This window comes from Gorilla gorilla, chromosome 16 (genome assembly GCF_029281585.2).
Source record: "Gorilla gorilla gorilla isolate KB3781 chromosome 16, NHGRI_mGorGor1-v2.1_pri, whole genome shotgun sequence".
NCBI lineage: Eukaryota > Metazoa > Chordata > Mammalia > Primates > Hominidae > Gorilla > Gorilla gorilla.
Window position 1 is genome coordinate 66,994,265 of NC_073240.2, and position 22,714 is coordinate 67,016,978.

A 22,714-nucleotide genomic window follows, 5' to 3' on the forward strand; every position below is an offset into this window, starting at 1 on the left:
GCCTGGGCGACAGAGCAAGACTCCATCTTAAAAAAAAAAAAACTAAAAAAACTAAACACGCAAGTACCATATGAGCAATTACACTCCTCAGCATTCATCCCAGAGAAATGAAGACTTGTGTTCACACAAAAGCCTATACAAGAATGTTGATAGTAGCTTTATTTGTAACAGCCAAAAACTAGAAATAACCTGGATGCCCTTCAAAGAGTGAATAGTTAAACAAACTATGGTACAATCACACCATAAAATAATATTCAACAATAAAAGGAACAAACCATGGATAAATCAACAACCTGGATAAATCTCCAGAGAATTATGCTAAGTGAAAAATGCCATTCATAAAGGTTACATACTATAGGACTCCATTTATATAACATTCTTGAAATGAGAATATAATAGAAATGGATATAAGATTAGTGGTTGCCTGGGGTTTAGGAAGGGGTAAGGGTGGGAGGGAAGTGAGTGAAGCTATAAAAGAACAACAGGAGAGATCGTTGTGGTGACAGAAATGCTTTTTTTTTTCCTCTCTTCTCATTGCTGTCACTCAGGCTGGAATGCAGTGGTGCGAACATAATTGCAGCCCCCATCTCCTGGGCTCAAGTGATCCTCCCACCTCAGCCTTCCAAGTAGCTAGGATTACAGATGTGTACCACCACACCTGGCTAATTTTTTACTTTCAATTTTTAGTAGAGATGAGGTCTCTCTATGTTGCCCAGGCTGGTCTCAAACTTCTGAGTTCAAGCGATCCTTCTGCCTCAGCCTCCCAAAGTGTTGGGGTTACAGGTGTGAGCTACTGCACCAGGCCTGGAAATGTTCTGTATTTTGACTACATTCATGTCAATATCCTGGTTATGACACTGTACTATGGTTTTGCAAGATGTGACCATTGGAGGAAACTGAGTAAAGGGTATAATTTCTTCAACTGCATGTGAATCTACAAATATCTCGAAACAGGAACTTAATTCAAACAAATGTAAAGAGGCGCTCACTCTCAGGGTGTCCAATGGCAGGGTCAGCACCTGAGAGTGAGTGCTTCCTTAAGTGTTGACCCTGAGTGCCCTGCCTGTCTCACTCTAGTCCCAGCCTTGCCTGGGAATGACAGCTTCTTAGGCCCACTTATCAGGATTCTAGAACCAGAGGAACAAAGTTTGATCGCTAAGGGGAGCAGGGGTGGGAATCATCTCGTTGCTCCACCACCAACCACCTCCCAACCACCCCAGGCCAAGTATCTTGCAACGTGAAAGCTCGGCTGTATGAAGGATTCTGGGTAAGGAAGCATGGGTGGAATGATCCCCTGCACTCAAAGGAAAACCGACTGCATTCTGCAGAGACAGGATTTTAAAGGGGAGAGGGACTTTCAAGATCATCTGGGGAAACTGAGGCCAGGAAGAGGGGCTACCCTCCAAGGCTAGATTCCTCCCCGGAATTCTTACCGCAGCATGTCCTCCTCTCAGGAGCAGGAAGCACATTAGAATGAAAGGCAAACATGGCAACATCTCTGCCTTCTAGGTAATTCCCAGCAATGAATATCGCCAGGGCCACTGGTTCCAGGAAGAGCTGGACTTGAGCCCTCAGGACAAGGGGAAGAAGCAAGTCACAGATGGCAAGAAAAAACTAGCAGTCAAGGATGAATTTAGAGTACGGTGTCAGCCCTGCCACACATTCCTACTTCTAGCCTGCTCTGGAGCAGCTGCCCTCCTAGGCAACCAGCTGCCTACACTCCAGAGGTAAGAAGAGAGGGGCTTTGGCCCTCCCAAAGACCAGTCCAAGGTGCACCTCACCAGAAACCTCCAGGCATCTCCTCTCCCACTGCCACCTCCATTCCCCTGGAGGTATCACATACATATTAACTTGTTTTCTTTGCATTTTTTCCCTCTAAGACAAGCCTCTGCCATTGGCCATAAGAAAGAAAATCATCTGGCCAGGCATGGTGGCTCACGCCTGTAATCTCAGCACTTTGGGAGGCCAAGGTGGGCAGATCACGAAGTCAGGAGATCGAGACCATCTTGGCTAACACGGTGAAACCCCGTCTCTACTAAAAATACAAAAAAATTAGCCGAGCGTGGTGGCAGGCACCTGTAGTCCCAGCTACTCAGGAGGCTGAGGCAGGAGAATGGCGTGAACCCGGGAGGGGGAGCTTGCAGTGAGCCAAGATGGCACCACTGCACTCCAGCCTGGGTGACAGAGTGAGGCTCAGTCTCAAAAAAAAAAAAAAAAGAATATCATCCAATGTGAGCTGCACTCAAGGAAGCCAAGGGTCTCTCAGCCAGTCACCGTTCCCTCCCCAGGAGGGGTGCTCCCAGGCAGAGGTGGGAAGCCAGCCCAGTCACACAGCTCAATGCCTCATTTTGATTGGTCGGTGCTATGATGTGCTAATTGTCAAATATTTTGACTATGACCCTGAGTAAGACACTCTCCTGACCCACATGGTACACAAGGAAGTCTCATGAAAGTGGTAGCCCTCACCCTCTCCTGGGTATATTCAAAATGCTACGCTAAGGCTCATTTCATGTTCTCTTCTCTACATAACTACCCCTGTCAGAGAAGTCACAGAAGAATATACTGACTCATTACCCTAAGGACCCAAATCACTCATACAGACCACAGCACAGACCTAATGAAACAAAATCAAAAATCTCAAGACTCAAAGAGACCACCAGAATTTCTCTCAAAAGCATTTAGCTGAGCAGAGTTGCTCTCAGCTCCAGTTCTCGTTGGGCTCCTGTGACCCTTCTGCTTGTGGCAGGGCAGGACTGTGGGAATCCAAAAGCAATGTGAAAACACTCAGGACTTTGCAATGGTGGGAAGACATCACCATGACAAGTCCTGAAGGGCAAAGAGAAGAGAGAAGCAGAAGGGTCGCAGGAGCCCTGCGGAGAACTGGAGCTGAGAGCAAGGGGGACTGTGAGGATGCAGCCACTGCCAGGGCCCAGGCAGGGGGAGACACCCCAACCTCCCTCTCCTCCCGCCCGCCAGTCTCCCACAGGGCCTCCCATTGGCCAAACCCAACCCAAAGACAGAAAGCAAGGGAGCCCACACAAGAGAAAGCCTCTCCAGGGCAGAGGGCAGGGCAAGGAAGGGCAACAAGGGATGGGTGTCAGGGAGCAAGTGGCAATCAGAGAGACCCAAAGGGATGGAGGACCCCTCTCACACACAGCCACTTACACACCACGGCCGAACCCCAGGCCCAGCACACAGAGGTGGGACTTGGCACCCACCTATCATCTCTCCGCCCTCTGGATTGTATTCTCCCATCCCCATCAGCACAAGCTGGGTGCATCGTGGGGGGACTGGCTGCAAAAGGGAAGCTAGGGTGCCCTCCCTGGCCCTACCCTAGGCCTCTAAGAAAGAGAGAAGATAAAGGAGGCTTCTCCTCCTGGCATGACCAAACCCTCAGCCTGCAGAGCCCTAGAGCCAGGCTGGGCTGGCCCCTCACTCTGCCAGGATCCCAGTAGTGAAGGTAATTACATTTATTTTCCTCCTCTTGGCACAGAGCCCCCAGTAACACAAGAATGCGCTTCCTTCCACCCCCACTGCCAAGTCTTTGCCTGGCCTCCATCCGCACACGCGGCATCCCCATGTCAGGGCCCATCCCCGGAGGCTCGCTGGCAGATGTCCTGAGGTGGCAGCCAGCACACAGTCCCCACTGCCAGGGACTTCCTGCCAGGGACTCCCCCCAGCCATACAGGAGCACCAGCAGTTGGGACTCAAGTTGAAGGCTCCAGCAGTTTACCTTAAACCACGGAACACAGAAGGTATCCAAAGGGAGAAACAGCTGCAGGTTCCAGACAGTGGAGGCAGGGAGGGCCAAGCTGTGTGAATGGGGTGAGCCCCTCATGCTCTGCCCAGGCTTCCAGTCCTGTAGATCTGCGAGGGAGGGCCAAGAAGCTGTTTGGTGATATCGGGAAGTTGTGGACAAAGGACGGGCAGAAAGGAGAGGCCGCAGGAGATGAGGCCTGCAAATCCCTGCACTGGGGAAGTGCTGGTGAGCCACAGCTAACTGAGACCTGAAATCAAAAATCAAATCTGCCACCTCATCCTCTCCTGCTCTCTCTGGCCCCTCCTCGTGAATAAAATAAATGAAATCAGCCAACTAGATACTTTAGATCATAGCTCATTAAAGCTGAAAAGGATGCCAGAGATGAGGCCAACCCTTCAATTTATGGATGAAGAGACCCAGAGAGGGGAAGCAGTGTGTCCCCGTTCACACAGAAAGATGGTGGCAGCATCAAGGCTAGCACTCCTCAAGTGTCCAAATACTGAGCGCCTACTATGTGCCAGGGATTCTTCCAGACGGTAAGGACACAGCAGTGAACAACACAGACAAAATTTCTGCCCTCGTGGAGTTGGCAATCTCCAACTCAGCCCAACAGAACTTTTTGTCTGATAGTGATATAGGCACTGCTGCTTTGTGCTGATTAGTGTTTGTATGATATATCTCCTTTTCCATCCAGAAACTTTTCTTTTTTTTTTTTTTTTTTTGTAGAGAAGGGGGTCTCGCCATGTCGCCCAGGCTGGTCTTGAACTCCTGGCTTCAAACAATCCTCCTGCCTCAGCCTCCCAAAGCACTGAGATTACAGGTGCAAGCCACCACACCCAGCCTTAAATTGTTTATTTTATTTATTTTTAATTAATTTTAAGTTAAATAACCACATGTGGCTAGTAGCTACAACATTAAACAGTGCCATTTCAGAGGATTCAGCTCAGCAAGCTCTCTCCACCCTCCCAGGAGCTAAGCTGAGAAGCGCCTCCACCCAGGGCAACACTGCCAATGACTATCCTATGGAACTTTCAGAGGCCCCAAGATGGCTCCTCAACCAGAGAAACCCACCCCTTGGTAAGGATATGGCCGCCAACCCTTCTCCTCTCCCTGAGACCTCAGAAGCAGTTAGATATGCCCAAAATGAGCCGGCCACTTTTTTTTTTTTTTTTTTTTTGAGATGGAGTCTCACTCTTGTTGCCCAGGCTGGAGTGCAGTGGCACAATCTCGGCTCACTGCAACCTCTGCCTCCCGGGTTCAAGTGATTCTCTTGCCTCAGCCTCCCGAGTAGCTGGGATTACAGGTGCCCACCACCACTCCTGGCTAATTTTGTGCTTTTAGTAGAGACAGGGTTTCACCATGTTGGCCAGTCTGGTCTCAAACTCCTGACCTCAGGTGGTCTGCGCCTCAGCCTCCCAAAGTACTGGGATTACAGGGATTAATCCCTGGCCAGAGCAGGCTACTTCTGAGGACAAACTTCATCCCTGTCCTTGCTGTAGGTGGTTTCTTGCTCCCAGCCTGACCCCTCCCAGTTCTGGTCCTCATGCTGCAGGGGAAATGACTCTCGCGATGTGATCTGGGAGGTCTCAGGCAGGGGGCAAGCCCTTGCTTTCCTGGCTGAGGCCTGTACAGCAGCAGCTGGAATGACACAGCAGAAGAAGAAGGGGCAGGCCTCTGGGAGGAGAGAAGTGGTGGTTTGATTAATTGAGATTACTTATAGGTAAAGCCAGCCAGGTAGGATCCATTGCTGCCAAGGACTGTTCAGGCAGAGACACCTCCTCTCTCCTGGGAGCTCCCACACACCCTCCTTCTCACTGCATCATCTTGTGCGTGTTTATTTGCCATCTCACCCTAAGACCGGCCTCTCCTCAAAGGAACTCTGGGCACTGTGGGCACCCTTGCCACGTACAGGGTACAGGCTGCCCCTTCCTCCTGCACTAACACTGCACTCAAGGCCCAGCTCAGAGCTGGAGAAAAATGAGTGTGTGTGGAAAGAAGACGGGGGTAAGAGGAGAGGAGGGAAGAATAGGAGAGGGGAGAGGTGCAGAGAAGGAAAAAGAAAAGGATTGCTACCCTAGGTCAGCAATGGTCCTGCATGGCAAGGGCTGAGGAGCAGGAGGGAGGCAGAAGCACATGGAATGCACAGGGAAAGAGTCTTGATGTTCTCTTTACCATTAACCTCTCATCTGGAGCTCTAACGCCTCCTCCCACACACTCATACGCGCTCTCTGCAGCCCTCTGTATTAAGACCACAAAGCTTAATCTGAGTTCTAGTCTCAGTGCATTTTCACTTTTTATCTGCTGGGCTCTTGACAGTATCCCAGCATCTTTACCTTCCCTCAGCCATCGCTTTGTATCTTCGCATTGGTCTCTTAGACCTGAGCTTAGAAGGCAGTAGAGCTGTGAGCCCAATGCAAGGAGTGGGAAAAAGAGGAGAAAGAACAGAGAATGGAAATGCCCCCAGAGGGACCACCTGAGCCCTGGGAACCTCCACTTTAATTTACACATCTTATTTCATTTTCTTACCAAATAAACTGTCACAATAATACAGGAGCTGATTCAATTCAAGCAGAGCTGCATAGATCACATCAGAAAATGACTGATAGTCTTGATGCAGAAGTTGCGTTTATCATACAGACAAATAAAGTGTGAAGACATACACTCAGGATCAAGGTTTTGTCTGTACCAGAGTGTACAATTGACCTGGACCTCCCCACCCCCAAAAATGAGGCATCAGCACAGGTTCGAGACAAGATTGAAATGGGGAACAGGAGGGTCAACAGAGTTGGGGGCCAGGAAGACCAGTGGGTTGGGATAAACAGTTCAGTGAATGTTGGGAGGAGATGCTCTCCAGACACCAGCCACAGTCTCCACCTCCACTGGCAGGAGGGAATGAGGGAGAGAGGGCTGCACCCTGAGAGGAACTAGGAATGGCTCCACATTGGAAATTCATGGCAAATTGCTCCTATAATTTACTAGTCTGGCTGGAGAAATGCATCTTTGAACTTCAGTGAGAGACTTTGAAAATCATTCTCAACCGAGGCTCTCCAACCCGTCTGAGATGAATTAAAGGGAATTATGCACATAAACCCCACAGATCAAGGGGACACCCACTCTCCTTCAACTGCCTGCAAGGTGATTAGACAGAGTTCATAGCAGAACAGGCGCTCAGGCTGGAAAAATAAAATAAAATAAAATAAATTTGCAATGCAGAGATTGATGGCTTCTGTCACAAAGTCTCTCCAAAGCCACAGGCTGTAAATTGAAATTCCCATTGATGCTGAGGCAAAGGTGATAGCTCAATGGCAGCTGTTGGCCTGGAGGAGTCTTTGGGGGAAGGATTCCAGATCCTTCTTAAAATTATGCACTGTCCAAGCTTGGGGGACTGCAGCCATCATGTAGGGGGATCCACATCCCAGGGAAGTGGCTGTGGTTCTTAAGGATGCCCTATCATTGCCCTAAGGAGACATTGAGGCACAGAACCGCAGAAGGGTCAGGTCACATACGAACTTCCTTCAGCCAGAGATCTTCCCAATCTGGGCCCGGGACCTCTCACAGCAGCACTGTGCCCAGTACCCTGCACACAGCTGGTACTCAGCCATGTTTGTGGAACACAAGATGCTTCCTGCCTTCCAGGGCCCTGCTGAGCAACCCACCCCAACCTCCACCTTCTCTGGCATAGCACAGGTCCCAGGCAAACCAAAGAAGGGAGGCAGCAGAGAGGCAAGTCCTAGTGCTGCCCAGACCCTGGTCCAACCTGGAAGCAGCTGACAGTCAGAAGTACAGAAATCTGGGCTAGATTTTCTAACCCAGAAATGGACGTATCTCAGGCTGGAGTATTTAGGGAGAAAGGAGGAGGAGGGATATGTTGAAGGCTACAGTATGCTGCCCAGAACCCCCTTCAGGACTGAGGCACTCATTCCCAAGTCACTCTCTAGAATTATCCTCAGCCACAGAGAGCCACTTGGCTCAAGGATACACCCCAAACCTCCAATGCCTGGTTAGTTGGCTAAAGAGAAGGTGCTTTCAAAGGCTTGGCCCTCTTGCCTCAAGGCAGGGCAATTCTGCAGGGCCATCTCCAGAGCACCCCATGGGACTGGCCGAGGCCTTGGTTGCCACCACATTGCAGCCCAACTTCTCTTTCTGCTCCTTTTGCTTCCTTCACTTCCTCCAGGTGTTGACACCAAGGGCACTCCCTAAAAATCTTGCTGCATGAGATCTCCACCTCAGAGTCTATTTCTCAGGGAACCCCACCTAAGTCAGGGGGCATGTCTAGAACAAGACAGACAATCATGAGCTATCCACAGAAGGCGCCTCAGAGACCAGCTGGTCCGACTCTCTCCTTTCACAGATAAGGAGCCTGAGGCCCAGAGAGTGAAAGTGGCTAAGAGAGAGGGTCCACCTGCGCAGGGACAGCCTCCAGCTCCCTCTCACACAGACTAGGCTTAGCAGGAAGATGAGTGTGGAGATGGGCCCCTTTGGATGTGGTGTTTGACCAACATCTGCTTCACAAAAGGACAGCTATGCAGCTAAGGCTTGTGATAAGAACTGACTACCCACTCCTCCCAGGTACAGAACTTGTTATTTGATGTTAAAAAGACCCTCTGTATCCCCGCTAAAGTGTGGGACTTTCTTTGTAGAGGTGGCCAACATGCAAATATGTGTTCACATCTTCCAGGGCAGAAGTACCTGGCCAGGGGATTAAGGCACAGGAAAGGGAATTTTCATGGCCAAGATGGAGACAAGCCTGATGTTGTGGGTACCACAGAATTTGGAGTGACATGAGACCCCTTGTTTCATCTAATCCTTCATGTCAGACCCAAGGGGACCCACAGAAGGGAAGAGATTTGCCTCTGTCCACACAGCCAGTCCCTGGCAGAGCTGCTTCTAGAACTCGGGCCTCCTGACTGCACACTTTCCCAGGAACCATCCAGAAAGCTGAGGCCCCAAGCATCCCTCCCCAGAGAGAGGCTTGGGCCTCAGCTGAGTAATGGAGAAGGGTCAGGTCCCTGTCCCTATTCACCCCACAGCTTCTCTGTTATTTTGTGGGAAATTCAGTGCCCTGAAGCCAATAACTTGCTGGGTGATCTCTCGGCAGCTCTTGGCACATCTCCCCAGCATTCTTCTCAGAAAAGGGCACAAGCACTGCCATTTTACAAGATTTATTGGGAGCCTCTTTCTTTCAATGAAGGAAAGAGATACTTCTATTGGTTTCGGCTGGGTTGTTACAGTCGACAATCACCTATATGTCCCCAAAATTTAAAAACGGGGGAAAAATCACCCAGCATTTACATCAATGTGGTTCATCCCTAGAGGGAGATACATTAAAGAAAGGAACAAAATGAAAGCTAACTGATGAGTTGCCATTTTAAGACACTTGGTTCAATTAAGCTAAAAGCCTGTTCCCAGGGCCACAGCGATGATCCCCAAACGCTGCCAACACACCCGCATGCCAGGGCAGGGCTCATGGGGCCTGCAACCAGGGCTCCCCAACAAGAGTCATCATGCTCTAAAAGCTAAGGAAGAGACCCCTGCAATCTGCCCCCAAACTTGATTTTCCCATTTAGGACCCACTCCTCGGATCCAGGCTTGATCCCTGTGGCACCTAGCCTATCAAACCCTCCCTGCTCCAAGGAATTTCATGTGGAGATGGAGGCACTGGAGCGGGGATGAAGGTTTTACTGCCAAAATGTGGAACTTTCGTTTTTGATTGTTTGCTTGCCTGTCCACTTGCTTCACAAAAGGTGGCCCCCTGGGAACTGATTAAAACAAAACAAAACAAAACCAAAAAGGTGGCCCCTAGTGGGAAGCCAGGGCCTGTTTTGGCACTAAGTAGCCTCAGTTTTCTCATCTTTAAAATAGAATGTACTTGGACCATGAAAACCCGGATGTTAGCCCCCATCTGTTGATGGCTTGCAGGGTGACTTCAAACCAGTCCCTCAGCTTCCCTGGGTTTCAGCTTCCTTAGCAGTAAAATCAGTCTGAAGTGCCTGTTTACCACACCACACTGAAGCTTAAAAATGTTGGAAGAGAAAAGAAAGCCTTTCCAATAAATGGTATCAGAACAACTGGATATCCACAGGCAAAAACAAAAACAAAAACAAAACCTTAACCTAAACCTTATCTACATAGAGATAGAGATAGAGACATAGACATGTCTATAGGGAGAGATGTAATGTTTATATATTTAAATTCAAAATGGACGGTCTTAAATGTAACATGTAAAACCTTCTAGAAGAAAACATAGAAGAATATCTCTTAGGGCAAAGAGTTCTTAGACATGACACCAAAAGTGCAATCCATAAAAGAAAGAATCAATAAATTAGAGCTCATGAAAATTAAGTGCTCTGCAAAAGACACTGTGAAGAGAATGAAAAGACACTCTACAGAGCGGGAGAAAATATCTGCACCTCACATAGCCAACAAAGGACTTATATCCAGCTGCAGAAAGAACTCTCTAAACTCTATGGGAAGAAGTCAAAAAGTCAATTTTAAAAATGAGTAAAACACTTGAACTGACACTTCACCAAAGAGGACATACAGATGGCAAATAAGCACATGAGAAAAATGCTCAACATCATCAGCCATTAGGGAAATGCAAATTAAAACCTCAATGAGATCTCATGCAGAATCTCATATCAGCATAGCTAAAGTACAAACGCCACCACACCCAATGCTGGCAAGGTTGTGGAGAAACTGGATCACTCATACATTGCTGATGGGAATTTGAAATGGTATAGCCACTCTGGAAAACATTTTGGCAGTTTCTTAAAAAATTAAATGTGTTTGGCAAGTAGCACTGGTGTTCAAAAACAAAACAAAAAAAACGTATCTACCATACAACCCAGCAATTGCACTCTTGAGCATTTATCCCAGAGATAATCTCATGTTCACATAAAAATCTATATGAGAAAGTTTATAGCAGCCTTATTTGTAATAGCCCAAACCTGGAAATAGCCCAGATGTCCTCCAGTGGGTGAATGGTTAAACAAGCTGTGGTACATCCACACCGCATATATTAAGTTGAATAGTGTTCCCCAAAAATTCATGTTCACCCGGAACCTCAGAATGTGACTTTATTTGGAAATAGGGTCTTTGCAGATATCATTAGTTAAAATAAGATCACACTGGATTAGGGTGGGCCCTAAATCCAATGACTGGTGGTGTCCTTATGAGAAGGCCATGTGAAGACCATGTGCCAACAGAGGCAGAGACTGGAGCAGTGCATCTACAAGCAGCACAAAGGCCTGGGGAGAAGCAAGGAGGGATTTTTTCCCCAGAACCTCCAGTACCTCGATTTCACACTTCTAACCTCTAGAACTGTGGGAAAACAAATTTCTGTCGTTTTAAGACCCCCCCAACCCCCGCCATGTGGTACTTTGTTACGGCAGCCCTAGAAAACGAATACACCATGGAATACTACTTAGCAATAAAAATTAATGAATTGATGGCACAGCAATCTAGGGAATTACACTGAGTGAAAAAAAGCCAGTCTCGAAAGATTACTGTATGATCCCATTTATATGACATTCTCAAAATGACAAAATTAGAGTGATGGAGAACAAATCTGTGGTTGCCAGGGGAGGAGGAAAGGAAGGGTATGACCATAAAGGAGGAGCACAAGGAGGTTTTGTTGGGTTTTTTTTTTGCTTTGTTTTGAGACAGGGTCTCACTCTGTCACCCAGGCTGGAGTGCAGTGGCGTGATCTCGGCTCACTGCAGCCTTGACCTCCCAGGATCAAGCGATCCTTTCACCTCAGCCTCCAGAGTAGCTGGGACTTCAGGTGTGTGCCACCGTGCCTGGCTAATTTTTTAATTTTTATAGAGACAGGATCTCACTGTGTTGCCCAGGATGGTCTCAAACTTCTGGGCTCAAGTGATCCTCCTGCTTCGGCCTCCCAAACTGCTGGGGTTACAGGCATGTGCTACCATGCCCAGCCACAGGAGTTGCTAAGAGTTTTAAATCAGCAGTTCTGATTGTGGTAGTGGTTACATAAATTAATGCATATGACAAAATTCAGAGGAATATACACTTCCCCCAAAAAGTGAGTGCATGTAAAAACTGGGGAAATGGAAAGTAAGGGCTGCAGTTTAGTAAGTGGTATTAATGTCAATTTCCTGGTTTTGGCCATCATCAGGGTGAAAGCTGGGTGAAGGGTACCCAAGAACTCTCTACTATTTTTGCAACTTCTATGTGAGTCTAAAATTATTTCAAATTAAAAAAAAAAATTTTTTTTTTAATCCACAGGGATGGTGCTGGCCTGAGTCCCACGGCAGGGTAACAGCCTGCAGGGACCATCCCCCAGGCCTCCCAACTGCATTCAGTACTTCTGTCTTCCTCTCTGCAACTCTCCTTGGGAGAGGGCTGCCTGGGTCACGGGCTCGCAGCCGCTCCAGCACGCCTGCCTCCCTCCCACACTCCTGAATCCTGCCCATGCTTCCGGCCCCAGCTCAGTCCTGCTTCTTCTCCCTTGAAAGCTTTCCAGATTATTCTAGCCTGCAAGCATCCCTCCTTCCACTGACAGCTGCTTCTACCCTCCATTGCCCTTGGTATCTACAGACCTCACATAATTTCACAACCGTCAGAGGACCTCGTTCACCCTTTCCAGTCAGACCACCGGCTCCTAAGGACTCAGACCATACCACCCTCCCCACAGCCCTGGCACAGCTGAGCACTTAGAAGGCAGAGAGAAGTGGGGAGGGAGGGGGGACAGACCTCTCTTTATTTGAGTATATGTCTCTCCAAATTCTGTTCATATTTTGTCTGATTTGTAGGGTACTCCCTTATCTTTTTCCAAACTTCATGGGATTTAACATTTTTCCCTAAAGAACAATCTAACAAGATCTCTCTTCCTACTATAATTTTGCCTAACAACCCCCTGAGAATTAAACTTTGGGGTAAAATTCCACTTTTAAGTTGAGACTTGCTCCCTTTGCAACTAACTGAGATGCCAGGATCAAACCAAGTCTTCAATCCCATTACATAAAGCCACATAAAATCTGCCCCTGCTAACAGCACTTTCCTGATTTCCTCAAGCTGGCCGGCAATAAGTATTCCTAATTGTGCTTGTTAAAAAGTGGATTTATGAGTCCCAATTAGGCCGCTTGCACTTACGTGGCAGCAGTTTTCGATACCACCAAACCTCCCTTCTTCCCAAGATGAAATTATTTTTGGTGGGTGACAGGATAATTACTAAAACATAAAAGGACCCACCCGGTACCACAGCAGCAGCTTCAGCAATTCTGTTAGGAGGCCTTGAGGACAGGCAGGGTTTTGATGGCAAATTTAAACCCAAGTTGAGCGTCCCCAACTCTGTGACCCTCAGCACACAGGTGTATCTCCTGGCTCTTTCTCCTTGGACCCAGTACCAACCTCCAGATGCCCTGCTTCGCCATTCATCCTGCTCCTGATTTCCCAGCTGCTCCCCAAGTATACTGTGGGCCTTCTCCAGAGCAAATTCTTCCACTCAAAAGGCCTTTCCTCAAACCTACTCTCCCTCAATCTTCCTTCCTTGACGCCTGGTCAGATGCAATCAGCAGCAGCCACCCACAGCCTCTTGCACCTATTGCTGTTCAAGCATTTACTATATCTCTCTGACTCCTTGTGTTTGCGTCCTACACAACTGTGTTTGTCTTGTGTTCGTCTCCTGCACAATTAAGGAGCTATAAGCTTCCCAAGGGCAAGGACCAGGTCTCATTCATCCTGGCTTCCCCAGTGCCTGGTATGTAGTAGGCTGGCTCATTCGCTCATTCATTCATCTTCTTAGAACCTAAGTTTAAAATGAGCAAAGGATCTGAATAGACACTTCTCCAAAGAAGGTATATAAGTGACCAATATGCACATGAAAAGATGCTCAACACCACTAATCCTCAGGGAAATGCAAATAAAAACCACTTTGAGATAACTTCTTCAAACCCACTAGGATGGTTACAATCAGAAACTCAGATAATAACAAATGCTGATGAGGATGTGGAGAAATTAAAACCCTCATACACTGCTAGTGGGAATGTAAAATGGTGTAGCCACTTTGAAAAACAGTCGTGCAGTTCCTCAAATGTTAAACATAGAGTTACCATATAACCCAGCAATTCCACTCCTAGGCATGTACCCAACATAAAAGAAAATACGTGTCCATGCAAAAACTTGTACATGAATTTCATAGCAGCATTATTCATAATAGCCAGGAAGCAGAAACAAACCAAATCTCTAACAACCAATGAATGGATAAATAAAACGTGCTATATCCACAAAGTGAAATATTATTTGGCAATAAAAAGGAATGAAGTACTAACTAGTTCATGCTACAACATGGATGGACCTTGAAAACATGCTAAGTGAAAGAAATCAGTCACAAAAGACCACATATTGTATGATTCCATTTATATGAATTGTCCAAACCGGCAAGTCCACAGAGACAAAAGTAGATAAGTGCTTGCCAGGGGCTGGTGGAGGGGAAATGGGGAGTGACTGATAAGGGATATAGGGTTACTTTTTTGGGGTAATTGTGGGATTATACTACAAAATTGACTGTGGTGATGGTTGCATAACTCTGTGCATACACCAGAAACCATTGAATTGTACACTTTAAAATAGTGAATTGCGAGATGGGTGGATCACTTGAGGCCAGGAGTTTGAGACCAGCCTGGCCAACATGGTAAAACCCCACCTCTCCTAAAAATACCAAAATTAGCCAGGCGTGGTGGCACATGCCTGTAATCCCAGCTACTCGGGAGGCTGAGGCAGGAGAATCGCTTGAACCTGGGAGGCAGAGGCTGCAGTGAGCTGAGATGGCGCCATTGCACTCCAGCCTGGGCAACAGAGCAAGGCTCAGTCTCAAAAAAATAAAATAAAAATGAAATAAAATAAAAAATGAAATGGTGAATTTATGGTATGTGGATTGTATTTCAATAAAGCTGCTACAAATCTTTTTCTTGTTTTAGTCATTTAGGCACTCACTATGTGTGGAGGGTGTGGGTTCATGAAGGACTGAGCCCCAGTGGCCCGAACTCCTGTACGTCCCCCTCCTTGGGGTGGCTGAGTGTTGGGTATTCTTCCACTACTACAACCTCCCTCAAGAGGTCAGCCCCCTGCTTGGCCCAGGAAGGACAGTACAGGTGACGGGCCTCTTTTTTCAATCAGTCATGATGGGGGACATTTAATCAACAACAGGACACTTTGCTACTTCAAGACATGATATAATGTAGCGGTTAACTGCAGTCTCCAGAACCAGACCACTTAGCATCAATCCCAGCTCTGCCTATTACCAGCTCTGTGACCTTGGACAAGTTCCTTCACCTCTCTGAGCCTTGGTTTTCTCGTCTGTAAACTGAGAGGATAATAACATTATCTACCTCATAGGGCTGATGTGTGTGTGTGGATAAAAGGAATTAATGCATATAAAGTATCTGGCCAAGCACAGTGGCTCATGTCTGTAATCCCAGCACTTTGGGAGGCCAAGGCAGGTGGATCACTTGAGGCCAGGAGTTCGAGACCAGCCTGGCCAACATGGCGAAACCCCAACTCTACTAAAAAACAAAGAAACAAAAAAACTAGCTGGGCATGGTGGTGCATGCCTGTAATCCCAACTACTTGGGAGGCTGAGGCAAGAGAATCACTTGAACCCGGGAGGCAGAGTTTGCAGTGAGCCAAGATGGTGCCACTGTACTCCAGCCTGGGCAACAGAGTGAGACTCTGTCTCAAAAATATATATATATTTATTATATATATTTAATATATATTATATATTATTACTTATTATATATTATATATATTTATATATAAAGTACATATTTATATATAATATATAATGTATATTTTATATATACATTTTATATATATCATATATGTATATCATATATATATATATATAAAGTACCTGTCATAGCATAAGTGCTATCCAAGGATTAGCTGTAATATTTCCCTAGATGGGGGAGTGAATCTCATTAATTGGTTTAGTGACGGGCAAGGCTTACAAAATGCATATTCATCTCAATCAGCACCCCCAAGCACTCATTTCTCCTTGAGTTGCACAGTTCTTTCCCCAACCTTCTCTCCCCTTAGCCCAAGCACGCCAGCCCCTCTCCTCCTGGGAGGAAGGGTCTTGCTGGAGAATACAGGCACAGGAAAGAACACGGCGTGTGTGGTCTGGCCATTCCCGAGACCCTGAGACAAGGAGGCAGTGTGCAGCAAGGCCCAGGCTGGGCAGAGCAGCCAGCCAGAAGGGCCCGGCCCTGCCATCTGCTCTCCCAGCCAAGGTGAGTGGCCTGGCATGGATTCACACTTGGTCACGGCCCAGCACTTCTACCAAGTGCCCATTAGGGAGCAGAGCCAAGGCTCAAAGCTGCAGGAGCCATTTCCCATCCTGGGGAAGAGGCAGCAGCCCTGCCTGAAAAAGAGGCCTCTTCAGCATGCTTGCCCACCACCCACACTCCATTTTGCCTAAGAGTGGCAATAAAAACCAGCTCTCTGCCCAGAAAGGCAATGGCTGAGGATGCTGTTCTCCGTAGGTAATATGGCCTTCAAGAGCCCTAGTGAGGAGCGGGGAGACCAGCGCTCAGTGGGTGGTGCCACCCTCTACCTTACCAGGCTCCTTAACTGGGTCTGGAAAATTCAAATGCTTCCTAATGATGCCCTTTGGAGGCAGGAACCTAGTGGGCTTAACCCATCTGGTCACATCTGGCAGACGCACTCACACACCAGTGTTATGTTTACAAGCACACATTCACATATGGTCCTGCACACTTGAGCACACACATGCACACATAAACAGCTTACATACATATACAATCATAGACACATGCACACAACCCCACGCACTCACACACACACGCACACTATCATACACACACTTACATGAATACATATATGCTCACATGAAGGCATATGTTTACAAGCACACACTCGCATAAGATCACACACTGAGGCATGCACACAGCATGTAACAGCTTACATACATACACAGGCACATGCAAACATGCTCATATGCACACATTCACTCCCACCCACTGTCATGTCCACACCCACACTCACACTCACATGAACACACATACATACAGCAGCCCCTTATCCACAGTTTTGCTTTCTGCAGTTTCAGTTACCAACCACAGTCCAAAAATGTTAAATGGCAAATTCAAGAAATAAACAGTTCATGAGTTTTGACTTGCATGCAATTCTGAGTAGTGTGATGAAATGTCGTGCCCTCTTACTCCCTCCAGCCCGGGACATGAATCACGCCTTCGTCCAGTGTAGCCACACTGTAGCCGCCCCCTGCCCATTGGTCACTTAGTGGCCATCTTGGCTATCAGATCGACTGTCGATGGTATCTCAGTGCTTGTATTCAAGTGACCCTTATTTTACTTTTTTTTTTTTTTGAGACAGAGTCTCACTCTGTCACCCAGGGTGGAGTGCAGTGACATGATCTCAGCTCACTGCAACCTCCACCTCCCCATTTCAAGTGATTCTCCTGCTTCAGCCTCCCAAGTAGCTGGAATTACAGGCGTGTGCCACCACGCCTGGCTAATTTTTGTATTTTTAGTAGAAACAAGGTTTCACCATGTTGGCCAGTCTGGTCTCGAACTCCTGACCTCAAGGGATTCACCCACCTTGGCCTCCCAAAGTGCTGGGATTACAGGCATGAGCCACCATACCCAGCCCCTTAATTTACTTAATAATAGCCCCAAAGCGCAACAGTAGTGATGCTGCTATATTGTTATAATTGGTCTATTTTATTATCAGTTATTGTTAATCTCTTACTATACCTAATTTACAAATTAAACTTTATTATAGGTATGTACGTACAGGAAAAAACATAGTCTATATAGGGGTCGGTACTGTCCACAGCATCCACTGGGGGGGGGCTTGGAACATGTCCTCCGAGAATAAGGGGTGACTGCTGTATACTCACACCCTCACATGGGCACACAAACACACGTGTGTTCACACACATCCTCTCGCGCATGCACACTCACACACATACCCAGAGGCAGCCCTCCAGCCCGCTGGGGCTTCAGGCTCTGCTGGGAGGACAGGTTGCCAGAAGCCAGCAGTCAAGTCACAAGATGGTCTTCTCGTTTGCCAGGCTCTTTTCCTCCTTCGGAAAATCACAACCCAGGCAGGATTCCCAGGGAGGTGGTGTGAGGCGTGGAAACAGGTCCGCGGAGGCCTCTGAAAAGCCTTGTTCTGGAAGACATCTCTGAGGATTTCTACAGCCCATGGGGAGGACTAGGTAGTAATATTGACAGCATGGGAATATCTTTTATTAGGTCAATAGAAAATACGCTGGGGTTCTGCGGTTCGTGGAGGACGCCTTCCTCCATTACCTCACTGAGTCCCTGCTGTGCTGCTTACTGACGGGATCATCCTGAGCCTCAGTTTCCTCCTGGAGCTGCTGTGAGGATTAAACAGGATAACGCGTGGGAATTGCTGAGCCCAGTGCCTGCCACGTGGTAAGCCCCAGTAAATTAGACCTTTCATCCTCAGCATTATTATTAATATTGGATGTTAATAGTAATAAATCCCATAGCAATCCTCTGAGGTATTATTCTCCCCATTTCACACAAATGAAAACAGAAGTCCAGCACTTTAAATGATTTGTATCCAAGATCACACGGCCAAGTGGGAGAACTGAACTCGGGCCTTCCTTCTAACGCTAGGAATTCTTTCCACTTCTCTATGCCCACCACCCACCCGCATACCTGCTTCTCCTGGGACAGGACCCCCATGGAGCTTCACCCAGCTTCTCAGCATCTCCTGCAGAGAGGGCAGGAAGGGAGAGGAGAGGAGAAGGAGAAGACAGCACCTTTCTTCCCCAGTTCAAGCCATGGAAGCGCCGGGCTTCTGCTGTTTGGGACATGCCCTGAAATGGCTGTTATCTTATATTTCTTGGTCCCCATTCCACCAGTGGTCCCCAGGGAAGGGCCACCCCAGCCCACTTAGACAGTAGATTCTTTTATGCTTCAGATACATCTTCTAAGACTAGCTGGGCCCAGCCAGCGTCTGGGTGCTCCAGCCTTCCCGTCAGACTCCACCACCTCCCCACTCCAATGACACGTGCCAGGACATCTGGGGTGAGGCCACAGAACTCCCCAAGCCCAAGAGCTAGTCCAGGTTCCTATTCCTGCCCTGGGCCCTAAGTCACCTTGTGACTATGGGCAGGTCACTTCCTCTCCCTGGGCCTCGGTGTGCTCTCTGCCAAATGAGGGGGTGGAAAGGTCCTTTAAGTTTTAACCTTCTCTGGGGCTGGAAAGCTGCAGAGAATCTCAAAATCCAAGGCAGGCCAGTGGGGAAGATCCTTTGAGACCAGGGGAGCTTAGTAAATCATATCACAGCAGGAAGGCTCTTCAGAAAACACCACACACAGCGAGCGTTCAAGTAGGAGAGTCAATAAAGTGACGGAGCCCTGCCCAGGGGCTTACGAAGCCTTGTCCCCACCGCCAAGACTACGGAGCCAGCCCTCCACAGACAGCCAGACCTGCTCTTCCTCCTCCACTAGGTTTCCTTTTAGAAGGAAGGCTTCTACCTGTGACAGGCTATGGAGCCCCAGAGAAAGAGGCAGCTGGGGAGAGGGGGTGCCCATGCACTCACACATGCACACAGACACAGAGGAGCCACACACAGCAGGACAGAAAGCCAGGCCAAGAGGCCTGCAGGGCACAAGCTCTTGGGCCCCAGAAATAACAGCCCCTACCCCAGAGAGAGGACGGCTCCCCATTATCAGACCAGCATCCCCACACGACAGAACCATCTCCTACCGCAAGCCAGCAGAGGGGTTGGTACTCATCACCTTATCACACTGTTGCCAGTGCTGGATGGTTTCCACGTGTTTCTCCAGAGCTTCTCTCCATGCTTCCCTCTGCTCCAGGCCCAGGAGGCTGACAAGCATGGGCTTTATGAGAGGAGGCCCCCTTGATCTCTGGCTTCCAGTTGGGTTGGGCAGTGGGGCACACCACAGGATGTCCCAGAGCTGGAGGAGACTGAGCTGGGTCACTGTGATTTGGCTGCCTCCATCCCAGGAGGCCCCGCTCCTGTCACAGGCAGCCCTCTCTACACAGCGCCCTCTCCAAGTCCCTGCAGACCTGGGGGTGGTAACTGCTCCCCACTGGTGCTAGCGTCAGGGTGCTGCACTACCCTTTGCTGATTTTCCTGCACTCTGCCCTCCCCTTTGTAAACAGTCCCTTTATTAAGCACTCATCAAATTGCCCTGCTTGTGTTCACCACTTGTCACCTGCCAGGATCCTGATATATCACTCAAGAAAAAATGTTCTTAGTCAAATAATGATGACAAACCCATCATGACCAGAAACAACAAAGTCAAGCAGAAACAAATTTTGGGTTAACTAGCCTTGCAGCCTCTGAGCACAACCAAGCTGTCTGTGGTATGCTTCCCCAGCCCCAATGCCCACCAGGGCCAGAGCAGGACTGTCCACAAGCCCCAGGCTCCCAGTGGGCCACGGCGACCTGGATATGCACGTGTCCCAGCCGAATGGGGAGGCCACCACTCAGCTCCCTCGACTGTTGCCAGGCAGAAATGTGGGCCTGGAGTTGCAGATCTTCTCCAGGAAACTGGAAATACATTTTTAAATGTAAAATCTTCTCTTGGCTCACATGTTTTCAAAGCAAAATTCAAGCCAAACTTATCGGTAGCCAAGAGAGAGCTGTTTGTTCCCCTAAAAGTTACAATCTGGGACTGAAATTCCATCTCCTACATAGACAATTCAGTAGGATGACAGCTTTGGTGGCCCTTCCGAGGCTGCACACTCTGAATCTCTGAGTCTCTCTCTGCTCTGGGGAAGGAAGAGGAATGGCAAGGCTCCCACAGGGAGGAAGGGCCCTTGGCAAAGCCTAGACAACAGAGAGAGCTGGGTAGCGGGGAGCAGTTGGGTGGAGGCCCCAGGACAAGGACACAGAGCTGACCAAGATGGGAAACTGGAATTTAGGTGATTAAAATGAGGGGGCCCCATTGGGCAATGGGGCTGGCCTCAGAAAGGTTGGGGTTACTCTGGATCTATTTGTTTGGTCTCAAGCTCTGCTTGTTTTGAGGCTGCAACAAATTCTGTCTGAAAGTGGCAGTGGTGGGAACTTCCTGTCCTGTTGGGAAGTGCTGGCAGCAACTTTACCTCCTACAAGAGAGGGAGATTCATGTCATTCACAAAGGTCCAGAATCTGTCCTCCTTAGAACCACTGCATCACTAGGGTTTAGGCGGCTGTGTCCCGGAAAGGGCATCTCATCCCTCCAGCTGCCTCCGAGTCCAGGCAAGCTCACAAACTAGCTGGGTAGAGGGGAATCTCTCCAGTGAAGGAAAGCCTCTGGCTACATACTCCCTGCCTCCTGCTTCTCTCCTTCCCTGAATTACTCTAGAATTGCCTGCTCCCTTGTCTGGCAGCTGCCCACGTTCCACCAGGAACTGTGAGGCTGTTTTTCAAACCTTCTGTCTTACCTCCCCCACTAGATTGCAAGCCCTCTGGCAGCAGGGCTGGGTTATAAACGTATTTCCCCTCAGGGCTCAGCCCAGCTTCTTACAAATGGAGGTCTATAATATCCACATTACTGGGCATTTTTGGTGATGTGACTAGAGACAGTAATAAGAAATTATAAGCATACTAATAATGATGACAGATGCCTTACATCTGTGCAGCACTTTGAACTTTAGGAATAAGAATAATAAAGTTAATAATAATAATGATAGATGCCTTGCATTTGTATAGCACTTTGAAGTTTGCAAGGCACTTTCATAGACTTAATTTCACCTCATCTTCAAAACCATTCTTATAAAAGGGAGGAGATGAAACAAGATAGGCAAAATGCAAGTAATTGCTGAAGCAGGTGATGCGGACGTGGGAGTGCACTATACTGTTCTCTCTACCTGGGGTCTCCAAAAATTTTCATTGTAAAGAGTTTTTAAAAACCCACTCTAGTATGTAAGTGATGGAAGAGGCATTATTCTCACCCATATGTTCTAAAGCAGAAGAAATGGAAACCCAGAGAGGGGACTTGGCTCGTCCAAATCACTCAGTTTGTGTGGACCCACAGAACCAGAGAGGCAGCGTTCCCATTCCTGGCCAAGTGGTCTCCTTCCTACAGCAGCCTTGCCCAAAGTGGGTCCCACAACACCACCTCCTTAGGATGTTAAAAGCGTTCTATAGAGAATAAGATCCCATGGTTAAATAAGTTTAGAAAATACTAGCTTAAAGAAAGCAATCATGTCCATGTCCTGCAGACTTTTTGGACCCTTTATAGAACATTCTGCAGAACCGGTGTTCCGCAGAACACAGGCTGGGAAATGCAGGCTGCAACAGACCTGCAGGTAAAGAGGAGCCCTACTCCACACCCCAACCCCCACCATCCCCCAAGGCAGGACTTTCCAGAAACCGGAACCCTGGCCAAGTGAAGTCTGCATGAAGGAATGTGCTGCAGATGAACCCCGCTGAGGGCTGACAGAAGTAGGACACATAATCTGCCCAGGGAGAGGGGACGGTTATAGGGTGTGATACGGCCTCTAGATAATGGCGGGGTCAGAACGGAAGTTGTCAAAGATGCCAAGAAGGCACATGAGGCCCTTCCTGGGCCCTGCCCTCCAGGCTCCCAAATTACATCAGGGCTCCACAAAGTTTCATTCTGGAGAAGGGAGAGGAGCTGTTTTTCCTACACAGGCTGCCCCTGAGCACTCTACAGAAACAGATGCTCCAACCGTCTCCTGAGTCATGAACTGAGCTGCTGATTCAAACTCCCGCCCCTCCCTTCCTTGCTAGTCCTCATCCCTGGACCCTTTTGTGCTCACACCAGCTTCTCTGGCAGCTTCACAGGCCCTTTGGGCAGCTATAGTGATGCTTAATCACTAATGAAGCATAGGTTTTTCCAGCTTCCTCTCCACCCTTCTCCCCCTCAGTAGTGACGACTTGGGTCATGGAAGAGCAAGTAAGAGAAAAATACAATTTGCTTTGTGGAAGCTCGGAATA

General features: G+C 48.2%; 1 protein-coding gene and 1 long non-coding RNA gene across 7 annotated transcripts in view; one reads left to right on the forward strand and one right to left on the reverse strand.

Moving 5' to 3' along the window:
- Nucleotides 1-22,714, reverse strand: part of MEGF11 (multiple EGF like domains 11) — a 389,675-nt gene that overhangs the window by 326,029 nt on the left and 40,932 nt on the right. The window lies entirely within an intron of this gene.
- Nucleotides 1,019-12,411, forward strand: LOC129526866 (uncharacterized). 2 transcript variants are annotated; one of them, XR_008671661.2, is made up of 4 exons: nt 1,019-1,267; nt 1,510-1,727; nt 4,730-4,837; nt 12,008-12,411. It is a non-coding gene; the product is annotated as an uncharacterized lncRNA (long non-coding RNA). The 2 variants fall into 2 exon arrangements; XR_008671660.1 differs by lacking the exon at nt 12,008-12,411 and having other exon boundaries at nt 4,730-5,362.